Below are 13,413 nucleotides of genomic sequence, written 5' to 3' on the forward strand. Positions count from 1 at the left end.
AGCAAAGTGAGAACTGGCTCAAACCAAGTTGCTGCACTGGTTGTTTATGGCTGTAGTCTGCTCTGAATGGATGGGTGTGTGCTCTGATTGGTTGGCCCTTATTGTCCCAGTTGTTATATTCAATATTTTGAATAACACCCTGGAGAACAACAGGCAGAAAACTTGGAAGTAATTGTCACCTCATCCAAAAATCCAATTATGTAGAAACTTGTATCACAGTTGTGGGAAAGCTGTTATATGGATCTAGTATGAGTAGCAGCTGCCCACTTTACTGTTGCTCTAATACTAGCTCAAGGATGCCCAAACGCTTAAGAGAATAAATCAAAATACTTATCAAGCTTTCCACACTTGGTACTTGCTTCTTATAGTAATCAATATTTTGACGCATTAGGGCACATGAGGATATTCTTTCAACTATTTTGTAATTTTTATATTTTCTAACAAAGTAACAGTTATTGTCTATTTTAATAGATAAGAATATAAGTCTCTAAGTCTCTAAGTTTTGTTTATATCAGTCTAGCAAAACAAAGTGATTCTTCACCCATGATCACTATTCAAAAGTTTATTGAAAGTTTATTGAATTGCATAGATGCAAATTTCTATGATAGACACTATGAATGGTTTAACAAAAGACAATGTATTATTGCTCTACAACATCTTTTAGTATATGAAGAAATGTGTGCTATGTCTTTTGATTTAATTCTACATTTCCTTAAGGGGTGGCTTGCCAGAAAAGCGTTTTAATTCTTAAAAGAAAGTCTTAGGCAAATCATTGGGAAACACCTCATGACTAAGAATAATAAGAAAACTGAAATGCATTTATTGAATAAATGTTTATTGATTATAATAAGGAGAAACATTGTCTGCTTTGAAGCAGAAATAAGTCTAATGAAACCTCAGTCACACCAAGTAAATTCAGCTCAGAGTACCATGCTTTGTGATTCTCAGAGGAAAAGCCTCCTAGCAAGGGGCACAGGCAGGGGGAGGGTTGGGGAGCCTTGAAAATGAGGCTGGAGAAGAAGGAAAGGTCCAGGTGAACAAGAAGCATGTATGGATGCTATGAAGGTTGAGCTTTAGCTTATATGTGCAAACACCAACAGATTCTGAGTGTGGAGGGAGGTGGCCTAGTTATGTTTTATTTTTAGATAATAATGGACTATGGAACTGAGTGTAGCAGCCCTGATGATGGGCATATACTAATTAAGGGGTCATTCCTGTAGTCTAGTTATAGGTGGTGCAAATTTAACGTAGACTAACTTTAGTTAGAAATATTTTATCAATATACTTTTTTTGAGGGTGGGAGTAATCAACTTGGCCATGCAAATAGGGTGAAACTAGTTTTAGTAGATCTAATTCCAATGGCTCTTTTCAGTAGAGACCTATATAACACGTTTTCTCTCAGAGGCTCACCCATTTTTAACTGGGAGGCAGCTGGTATACAACATCAACTTATAACCAATGCTCTTCACAGAATCTCTGGGACACTCATTGAGTCTGCTTTCTTTGTAGGTCTTGCCTCATCACTGCCATGACAGGGGGTCCAATGTGAGGATTCTGGTGTCTATACCAAGCATCTCTTTTCCAACATAGATTTGATTTCTTACCATAGCCAACAGCAAGTCAGCATCAGCTTTGCAGAGAAAAGCAGGTATTAAACAAACATAAAATATTATTTGGTGGTTATAAACAAAATATGTAATTGTAAGTTAAAGCTTTTTCTAATTTTTAAGTCAAGAAGTTATCCATAATTTTAATGGTTGTTCCATTGTTTGAATGAGCATATAAATTACAAGTTTGTGACTAATAGTTAACATTTACTGAGCATTGACCACGTGCTACACATTGTCTTATTCACTTTATACATATGTTGTCTCATTTAATCCACCACCAACTCCTTGGGTTAGGTAATATTTTTGTGCCCATTTTATAGAAAGTAGAGCTAAAGTTTAGAGACTCGCCTAAGACACTCAAGTATTGCATCATGCATACTTCCTCTCCTTGTGGGGCGTTTGTTTGAATATGAGACTCCTTAATAACTTTGGAGTCTAATGTCAAGGGTCAAACTCTTCTCATGAAATCATTTATGCATTGCAAGATTGAACAAGAAGCAAAAGTTGAAGTAGGGTGTTTAAAACAATGCAATGAAATGGTAAACTAAAAAATAGTGAGAATTAATTAATTAATCACACAAAAACAGTCACAGCTGCTTTGGATCATGCTGGATTTATTTACCAGAAGTAGCATAATTATTTAGAACAGAAAACAGGAGCAGAGACATTGATTGAAACTGCAGGGGGAATTTTGGTAAGCAGAATATAATTGCTCATTATTTTTATTTGTATCTTCCCATTTCCTTGTTTCCATTTCCCTTTGTTCTTTAATAATACTCAAGACTGTGCATGAAAACACATTCTTTTCATTACTTGTATATTTAGCCTGGTCCTCCAGCTTGTCTCATTCAGAAGTCATAATCAGTTTCTAATGTCATTATAATTTCTAGTTGGGGTATCATAATCATGAGAATATGACATTTGTAGAAGCAGATGAACCAAGGAATAAAACACTTATTTTTATGCAAATATTCCAAGCAATACACTAAAAGAACAGTAAATTTAAAAAGATAACTCCATCACTATTGTGGGCTTCTTAACTAAAATCTTCTGTGACTATTTAACTGCTTTATACCAGTCCGACTGAAACTTGATTTTAATAGTGCATACAACAGCACCCTTTTTAAGCCAACATTTGTTCTCCCATATTTATTCACACTGTAAACAAATTATAAAAATAAAGGGTTTTTAAAATATTAATATTTTTATTTATAATTGGAAGATGAAATGAACATTAAAGGATTTTTTTCTTTCCAATCACCTTAAAGATGAAACAAAAGATAATTGTATAAAGCTATTTTGTCACCTAATATATATGTGAAATACATTCCTTAAATGGCAACAGGCTGTTGATGTAGTTTCTCGATGTTGCATGTTTAATGACAACTGTGCTTTTTACCAGAAACAGTAGAAACATAAGATTGTTTTACAAAATATCATTTGATAAACATATGGAGTATTCATCTGCTCTATTGTATTTCATTTTAAAGAAATATGTGAATGCATATATCTTAAATTTTACAAAATCATTGAATCTGATATCATATATTTAGATTGATGTCAACATACTTTTTTTTCCACGAAGCATCAGACTGTAATTATTTGTTACTTTTCTAGACACATGGTCTCTGCAGCAAATAGTTGATTGTGCTGTTGTAGCATGAAACCTGCCATAAACAACCCATTAATGAATTTGTGATGTATTCCAATACAATTTCTTTACAAAAGCAAATGGTGGGCTGGGTTTGGCCTGACGGTACTTATTTGCTACTCTGGTTTAAGAATGTTTTTCACAAGTAAACCTTTGCAAAATAAACCTTTGTTAATATTTACTTCAATTACTATAATATTGTTCTTCTTAAGCATTAAATGAGAGTTATGATAAATTATAAAAGGGAAACACTTCATTACTTAAAACTTAAGACATTTTTGCATACAAAAAGATCAGGCTAACATGCAAATATGTTTTCTAGTAGAAATTGTGGTCTGACTCACAGTACGTTATGTTGCCTGATTTTTCAAAGATAAAAAGAAGCTATATACTCCCAGTTCTTACTAACTTAGAAACATTGTGTCTCTTCCAGTCAGAAAACTGGGCTTATCATACTTTTTCTGTTGGCAAAACAATTTTTTCTCACCTCTTTTCTTGTTTAAACAAAAACAACAAAACTTTGAAAAACTAAAATTTCACTGAGCTATCAAAATGATCTTAGATCTCATGGTAGTACAACCCAGTGTCAGAAATAAAACATGGTACAACCAAAGCTGGAGGCAGGACAAATCCTGGTATCAATAGGAAGGTCATGCTTAGAGAGGTCATGCTTCTTACTATATTCTATTGTTTAAAATAGTTTTGAAAAAGTGGTAAGAGATGATTAACTAAAAGATCTAACCTGCAGAGACGACTCTGGCTGGGAAGAGGGCAGGAATGAAACATATATTCCAAATTAGCATCTAGAATAAGATTTCTTAAGCTGTAGTGTCTTTAATATCTTAGTTTGCTTGGACTGCTATAGGAAAGTACCACGGACTGTGTGGCTTAAAAAAGAGTAATTTATTCTCATAGTTCTGTGGGCTGTGAAGTCCAATAACCAGATGCCTGTAGATGCTGTTTCTGGTAAAAGCATGCTTCCAGACTTCAGCTGCCTTCTTGCTGTGCCCTCACACAGGCTTCTCTCAGTGTATGTGTGAGGATAGAGAGATCTTGTGTTTTTTCATCTTATAAGGACACTGATTTTTATAAGGGCACAGCCCTCATGACCTCATCTAAACATAATTTCCTTCCAAAGATCTAACCTCACAATACCATCACATTGGAAGTTAGGGCTTAAACATGAATTGTGGGGTGACACATTCAGTCCATAACATGTAACTTATCCAGTCTTAATTAGGAAGCTTAATATTGGAGCTTTCTAGCCAAAAACAGTCATCATGTGGGAGAAAACCTTGACTTGACTTATACTCTTCAATATAGTGAGAATATAACAAATGGAGTTTATTTTATAATGTTCCATTAAAACTATCTCATTATGTATTGATAATGCTCTGTTACTTCTGTCAAGAATAATGGTTAAATGTTAAGAACCTTATTATTGAGTAGCAAGAGTGTCCCCACAGGCTAATTATTAGGATTGAATTAATCTATGAATTTAATGGATTAATTAAATCTTAGAATAAACATTTTGACAAGAATTATGGCATAAGGAGTGGCAGCACCGTGGTAGCAACAACAAATGCCTTACAAATGGTGGCAAAAGGGAGCCAAGAAGAAACAGGTTGATCCATTTTCTAAGAAAGACTGGTATGATATGAAAGCACTAGCTATGTTCAATGTAAGAAATGTTAGAAAAACGCTTGCCACCAGGACTCAAGGAACCTAAATTTTATCTAATGATCTCAAGGGTACTATCTTTGAAGTGAGTCTTTCTGATCTGAAGAATGATGTTGGATTTGGAAAATTCAAGCTAATTACTGAGGATGTTCAGGATAAAAACTGCTTAATGTCCATGGCATGAATCTTACTTGTGACAAAATGTGTTTCACGGTCAAAAAATGGCAGAACATAACTGAAATTCATGTCACTGTCAAGACTACCAATGGCTATTTGTTTTGTCTGTTCTGTGTTAGTTTTACAAAAAAAAAAAAAAAAAAAAGTACAGCAATCAGATACAGAAGACCTCTTATGCTCAGCACTAACAGGTCTGCCAAACCCAGAAGAAGATGATAAAACTTCCCACCCAAAAGGTGTAGACAGATTTCCTGAAAGAAGTAGCTAATAAATGGATCACAGGCAGCTTTGAAAAAGACATTAAAAAGGTCATAAAAAGATTTGCCAATTTATTTATACTCTCAATGATGTCTTCACCAGAAAACTCAAAGTTTGAACTGGGAAAACTTGAAAGTAGTAGTTCTTGAAAAGCTGATGGATATGAACTGCCAGTCCAAGAATCTTTTTAAAATTCAGATACTTAATAGTGACAGACAAAAAATCCTGTATGTGAAGGAAAAGAAAAGCATCATGATATTTCTTTCTATATAATTTTTTTTTCTGTTGTATTATAAAGAAAGATACATCCCTTTTCCTATAGATAACACTTGATTGTTTTTCTGTTTGGGAATATTAGCAATCTATTTTCTGTCTCGGCAAACCTATTCATTTTTGTGTAGGCCTCCTATTGTCAGGCATTGTACTAAATTACTCTTTGTGTCCAAAGTTTTCCAATTTATTTCCTTGGTATTTTAGTGCATATACACATTGCATTAAATAATGGCCTTTTAGTCTTCTTCTACTGTGGCTCTCTCATTTCTGTTTTACTCTAGTTTCATGAAACATAACTTTCAAAAGAAATCTTCAAAATAGTGATAACAGACATCTTCCTAAAGTTGATAATTTTAATAGATATTGATATTCCATCATTCGTTATAATGTATTTTCTTTAAAGTATATTTACTTTGAAAATAAAACATCTTTTGTTAATTTTCCATATAACATTTTTGAATACCAATTTGTGTTGTAGCTTATCCAATCAAGTTGGTCAAATTGTATGACAATGAAATGTATTTACTTAACTTACTTATATTATAAATTATTTAAGTAGTCTGCTTATATTGAATGTGTTTATACTTCTTTTTGAAAATTAGTATACTTTTAACTGTTAACTCATGCTCCTATTTCTGTGCTTATTATTTATAGGATTCATATCTATTTTTTCATATTATGGTTTATGTAGCTTCTTATCTCTTATGACCTGAACAGTTTGTAAAATGTCAATCAATTCATTCTGTGAGAAAATAAAATAATTCAGTAACAATTAATAAACATTTTAATAAGTTTCTCAATATTATTGTCAGTTATTGATTCACTGACTTCTCTATGTAGTTTATAAAATCACATATTTATTTAGAAAGTCATCCATTTCATTGATATTTTCAACTTTAGCAAATTAATCAAATTTAGCAAAAGCAATTTTGCACAATGTATTATATTTGTGATTGTTTTTATTTTCTTTATTTACATTAACAAGTGTCCCTGGTTTGTTTACTTTGCTATTTTTTTTTTACAGGGGTAAACCTTGGATGTGTGAATGCTGTTACTTTTATTAGAGTGTTATAATGGAAATAAAGTAGTTATATAATGAATATAATGCCACAAAGAAGGCTCACTTAGAATTTGTACTTCTGACTCACAACTATTTTTTTTTAAGTATTAGTTTTCTGTTGCTACTGAAAGAAGTACAAAGTTAGTGCCTTATTATTTTACAAGTTTCTAGATCAGGAGTTTGACATGGGTTTCAATGGGCTAAAATTAAGGTGTCAGCATCATTGCAATTCTTTCTGGAGTTTCCAGGGGATACTCTGTGTCCTTGCCTTTTCCAGGTTCTAGAAGCTTCCCACATTCCTTGACCTACATCCCCCTTCTCTATTTCAAAGTCAGCAATCATGGGTCAAGTTCATCTCACCGGCATCAATCTGATTCTCTTCTCCTGCCCCACCTTCCACTTCTAAAGACTCATAGTGATCAGATTGGGTTCACCAGATACCCCAGGCTAGTTAAGGTTAGGGTCCTGACATGACCCTAATCACGTCAGGAAAGTCTCTTTGCCTTGATGGATAACATTTAGTGAGATTCAGGTGGGAGGATTAGGATTGGACAACTTTGGTAGGCTATTATTTTGCTTCCTACATCTGTTTTCCTTGTCACTTATGTTTTCAGATTCAAATCAAGTTGCACATCTTTTGTAAAAGGAATTAATGTACACGAATCGGATTCTTATCCATGATTGACTTTCTTTCCTCTTTGTCAAATTTATCTTTTAATTGGTTTCTAAGCATATTCCAGAAAGTTGCTTAGCTTTCCATGGTTGGCCAGGGATCTATCTACATAAATTATTGCATTTGGACACAATTTGCATTAATTTATAAATATTCCCTAAGTTAATACACAGATTGTGTTGACAGAATTTGTTTGCCTGAGTTGATCATCATTTTAATCAAACTAATTACTCTATTAGTTCAGTAAATAGCCATATTTGGAAAACATTTTTTACTGCCACCTAAGTTAAAGGAAAAAATGAACAGGACATAACATTATGAGTAAGGAAGAAAGAATTTTGTTATTAGCTCATGTATACTCTAGAAAAAAATATGCTTTTTACTGTTTCATTTAGAAGTTTCACAGTATAAGTGAGACTATGTATAAAGTAGTTTACTAAAATTATGTTTTAATTAACTACTGATTGGTACTTTAAAAAAAATCTGCTGTCTGAACTAAGCAAATATATTTTTATAGATACAGCATAAATCTAAATTTCTTAAAATGTTTAGAAAAATTATATGGAGTATTTCTATGAAATTGGGGTTTTTCAAGAATCAATGATTGTTTTCAGATTCAAAGAGCATTTTCTACTAGTTGTTGTCAGAGGATTTGACAAAAATTTATCAGCCTCTTAATATACCTTTTAGTCAAGTTCTAGGAATTTTCTCAGTAGTATTATGTTATGATACATGTTTTTATTAATGTTTATTTTATGTAGTAAAGCAAATTTCTTATTATTTCACCTCTAATAAATAGTGCATGTAGACAGATAGATAAATGGATGATGAGTGATAGATACATAGACAACAAATTAATAGATGACAGATAAAGATATACAGATTGGCAGATACTTGTGTGAGTGTTAAAAATGTTCAACTTAAGTATATATTCTATGAGTCATATTTGAGATAATTATGATCATCAACTTAATCTATTTGGTTTTCAATGTGATGGATATAGTAATTTGATCATTATAGTATGTATACTTGCATAAAACATCACATTGTACTCCATAAATATGTGCAATTATTATGCATCAGTTCTGAATAGAAAAATAAATTAAATAGAATATTCTCAAGGTTTTTAAAAATAGCTGCTTAATAAGAAAGATCTGGTAGAAATGCAAAATAATTCAGCCACTGTGGAAAAGAGTTTTGTGGTTCTTCAAAAAGTCAAACATAGAGTTATGACATGATTCCTCAATTTCTCTCTAGTGTATATCCACAAAATAATTGAAAACAGGTACTAACACAAGTACATGTACACACATGTTCATAGCAGCATTTTTCACAATACTCAGAAGGTAGAACAGCCCAAATGTCCACCAGTGGAAGAACTGATAATCTAATTTTGATAAACCTATACAACGGAATATTATTCAGCCATGAAATGTAATGAAGTACTGATATATATGGTACAAACTGTAACATGAATGACCCTCCAAAACTGGTTAAGTGAAAAAGGCATGACACAAAAAGTTACAGATTTAATTATTTCATGTGTATGAAATATCCAGAATTGATGAATTCATAGAGACAGAACACAGATTGGTGGTTTCCAGGGGCTGGGTGCAGGAAGGAATGGAGAGAAACTGATTGATGGGTAATGGTTTTACTTTCCAGTGATGGAAATGATGGAAATGTTTTGGAACTAGATACCATACTTTAAGTGCCACTGATTTGTTCATGTTTAATTTTACAGTATATGAATTTCACCTTGATAAATTCTTGTTAAAATTAATAAAAAGATTTGTGGTTCAAGCTATACAACTTCTCATTGAAGACTATGAGGACTAGGATATTTATGCTCTTAGATTAATAGCTCTGGTAGGGGCTTCTGCTCCCTAGTCTTCACCTGATTAAGCTACATCTGCAGGAATCTATCCTTTCCTCTTTGAGCATTCAGCTTCAATGGCTGAAGGTAGGTGTTTTGTTGTCCCTCAATAACAGCTGCAGAACCTCTATAAGTTCTTTAATCTTCCTCAATGAAGTCTATGCCCCAGCTGAGTGTAATCCTCATCGAAGCTTACTGAAACTCCGAAGAGGTGCCCTTGGCCCATTTGCCTACATACTGAACATTAAAATTTGTTCTGCTACCCACATGCAGGGCATAGAGATGCTCTGGTACATTGTCTATGCTCCAGACTTCACCAGTGGGTATTATGTCACAGATGTCCTCTGTTTTCAGATACCAAGTATAGATGAAAATGCTACTGAAACCTTCCAAAAATTGGGGACCCATTTCTAATCGAAGGGGAAGACAGAAATCTGTTCTGACTGATCACATATTTGTGTATCCTCTGAGTACTAACCACAAGAAACATTTTTAAACTAAAACATCAAGATTTAACTCTTTTCTTTCATTCCAGAATCTGAATCTCTTCTGAGGCAATATGTAACACTTACTTATTATGAAAGGAATAAAGAATAGAAAGAAAAATGTGGCAATCTAAACCACATATGTTAAGACTTAAAAAATATTATTCTTAAATGACTAGAGCTTTGTATACAGGTGTTGGTTTCCTAGGGTTAGCTTCCCAACACTTTAATGTTATTGCAAAGATGATCTCAAAACCATTATATTATCAGTTTACTTTCTGTACCTATTTTACTGGTAATAGGAAGTAGGAGGCCAGAGAGTGGATAGACAAATAGTGTTTTTCTTTGAGAAGTCCTCAGAAAATACTCCTAAAGCAACAACACATTGTTGTGTGTATGTTTACCTATCTATCCCAAATAACTACAGAACATAATTCCATTGATGTAAGATCTATGATCTTAGCACTCCATGGTTTGATCAGGCATCCTGATTGATGATCACAGGCATTCTGTTAATGACTATTGATCAGGGATTCTGTGATAGTTTATTTAAAATGCCACAGATTCTTTCTCTTTCAGTCATCACATATTTACATTGGGATATTGCAGATCTTCCCATCACATGGCTTCTATTTTTTCACCCCTTGAATCTGCGTTGTTTGTGAGACTTACTTTGACCAAAAGAACATCAACAAATGTTAAACAAGCAGTGACTTGAAAAGAACTTGCACACGAGGCTTGTTTTCTTGTGGTTCTTGGAACTCTTTCACATCCATGTGTACAAGCCTGGACTCATGTGCTGAAAAGTGAGAGACCACATGGAGAGAGACCCCACAGACCCCACCCATTCCAGACAAGGCTATGATAAGCCTCCCTGCCCCAGTCAATCCATCAGCTCACTGCAGATGCCTGAACAAGCCTAGCTGAGATCAACCAAGCCTGGCTGAGACTTGATGAATTATGCAGCTGAATCCAGCTCAAATAGCCAACTGTAAAATTATGAGCTAAATAAATATTTGTTGCTGGCCACTATGTATTGGGTTGTTTTCTTATGCACCAAGAGCTAACTGATAAACCTACTAATCTTTCTATTTCACAACTTACCATTTCATTGTAATTCTTCAAGCAAAAAATATAAATCATGCCAGCTCATTTGTTGAGGTGTCTTGCTAAAAAAAGTATAAACTTCTGAAAAAAAAATCTTTCAAGGTTTGTGTGATGGACTAAATTGTGTCTCCCCATAATTCGTACTTTGTAGCCCTAACCATTCATGTGACTGAAATTGGAGATTAAGGAGGTAATTAAGGTTAAACAAAGTCATAAAGGTGGGATGTTAATCCAAATTTACCTGTGTCCTTACATCAGGGATTGGTGTGCACAAAGAAAAGGCCATGTGAGGACATAGCAAGAGGGCAGCTGTCTGCAAGCCAAGGAGAAGGGCCTCAGGAGAAACCAAATCTGCCAATACATTGATCTTGGACTTCCAGCTTTCAGAAATGTGAGAAAATAAGTATCTGTTGTTTAAGCCACCAGTCTATGATATTTGTTATGGCTGTCTCAGCAAAGTAAGATAGTTTATATTATTGCCTTCTTTTTGCAGATAAAGCAATTATATCTGCTAGGTATTATGTAACTGTATTAGTCCCATAGACAGTTGTTTGGATAAACATAGAAGTTGACCCTTCTGTTGTTAAAGCTTCAAACCTGTATTTGCTTTATCTGAGTTCCTTCCTCAGGAAAGGATATTCAGTTCTCTCAAAAAAGTATCAAAGAACTGAAATTCATTAGATCACCATGCCAGATACCTCCTTGCCCCTCCCTAGTTCCTGATTTCTTAAACATTGTTACATTTCTTCCCTGCTGTATAAAACCTTAGTTTTAATCAGTCAGAAAGATGAATTAGAGACTGAGCTCCCATCTCCTTGCTGTAGCACCTGATTAAAGCCTTCTCCCTTGACAATACTTGTCTTCTCAGTGATTGACTTTCTGTGCAGTGAGCAGTAGGACCTAGACCAAACCCCAGGTGTCATGGTAACAAACAACACACATGCACACACAAAACACATGCAAATGACTGATAAAAGAGATAAAAGAAAGGAAAAGGAAAGTAGAAGGAGGAAGATTGTCCATGAATCCATTGAGAATAGAGACTGATGATCTATTTGGTTTCTCTCTTTACCTAATTCTTTATCATTATAGCTTTTTTGTATAATGCTGGCTTTCTACCACATCACGTTTAGTTGCTTATCCATTATATGATGTTTCTTTTAGATGTTTCTATTTCTTTTCATTAAATGAAATAATTGTTAAAAGGGTGGCTTCAGTTAACTTCCAGGCCGTCTATATAGTGTTGCAAAGGTCCATATTCTATAGCTATATTAAATTTTCCTATCTTTTGTTATTTAATTCTCTAGCATAGGAGCATCAAACAGGCATCTGAAAGTGACTATCTGTGTTGGGTTATCTTTGGAAAAATAACATGAGAAACAAAGGTAGATTAGCCCACTGGTAACAAAATTCAAATGAGACAACTATCCTGTTCCGCAAATCAAAAATTTCTCAAAAGCAATCAATGATTAATTAAAAGTAGTGAAAGCACATTTAATAATCTTTGCTAATGAGTTTGAACAAACACTTGGATTGATTAAAAACTAAATAATGAGCATGCCTAAAACTCTTGCATTCATCAATAACTAAACTGTTTTTAAAGTTAAGTATCAAATTTGTTTATTTGTAGTGTTGCACCATTAAGTAAAATTTGTGTTTAAAGATTTTATACAACTATATGTTTTTATTTCTAACTTAGACATAGCTATTTTTATAACAGTTATTTTTAACAAGTCTATCAAGATTTAAATAACAAAATTCTATTAAAAACTGGGATGTTCACATATAAACCCAGCAACCTTTTTAGGTACATTAGTCTTAAAGCTCAAAATGCTCATATGGAATACTTAAGTATTTTATTTTCAATATTAGCCTTCAGTTTAAATATACTATGCATAATATTTTACTTTATGTCCCATACTGTAATCGTTTTTATATTCTTCAAAATTTTCATGGTACACAAATGTTTTGTCTGCCCTATTTATGCTATGCCAAGGTGAATATTTTTGAAATGCCTTATATTTAGAATATCACTATAAGATAATATGATTTATCAACTGTTTTACAACATGTATAAAGACTTGACTTATTTTTAAGGATTTTGAGCAATGAAAATTTTTATTTTTAAAAAAATTATAGAATAATACATAAAACTTAATAACATTTTGATGATCTAATAAAATCTGCTTTCAAGAACATTGTTGATGATATTGCAAGAGTGTCTTGAATTGTTCTCAGGAGACCATGGTCCATTTTCAGATCTACTATTAGCAGCATTTTTTTTTTTTAATTCAGATGGGGATCTTTGATTTTACAAATCTTCTGGATAATAACTGACAGACGTGTAGATCTGGAGCACTTGAGTCGTCTCCCAAATTTGAGAAAGAACTTTGCATGTTATATTTGAATTCTTGTGGAAGACAAGAAAGGAAAGCCTTAGATAAACAATTAGATATTAAATGGTAAAATGAGTTCCACCACTCTTAGAAATATTTAGTGGCAGCTGAGGCAGGTGGATCACCTGAGGTCAGAAGTTTGAGACCAGCCTGGCCAACATGGTGAA

At 33.3% G+C, this 13,413-nt stretch overlaps 1 pseudogene; it reads left to right on the plus strand.

The window, feature by feature from the left end:
• LOC105528627 overlaps positions 1-5,494 on the plus strand; it is a 29,971-nt pseudogene extending 24,477 nt beyond the window's left edge.
• Positions 5,495-13,413: the final 7,919 nt, after the last annotated feature.

Source organism: Mandrillus leucophaeus, unplaced genomic scaffold (genome assembly GCF_000951045.1).
Source record: "Mandrillus leucophaeus isolate KB7577 unplaced genomic scaffold, Mleu.le_1.0 Scaffold725, whole genome shotgun sequence".
NCBI lineage: Eukaryota > Metazoa > Chordata > Mammalia > Primates > Cercopithecidae > Mandrillus > Mandrillus leucophaeus.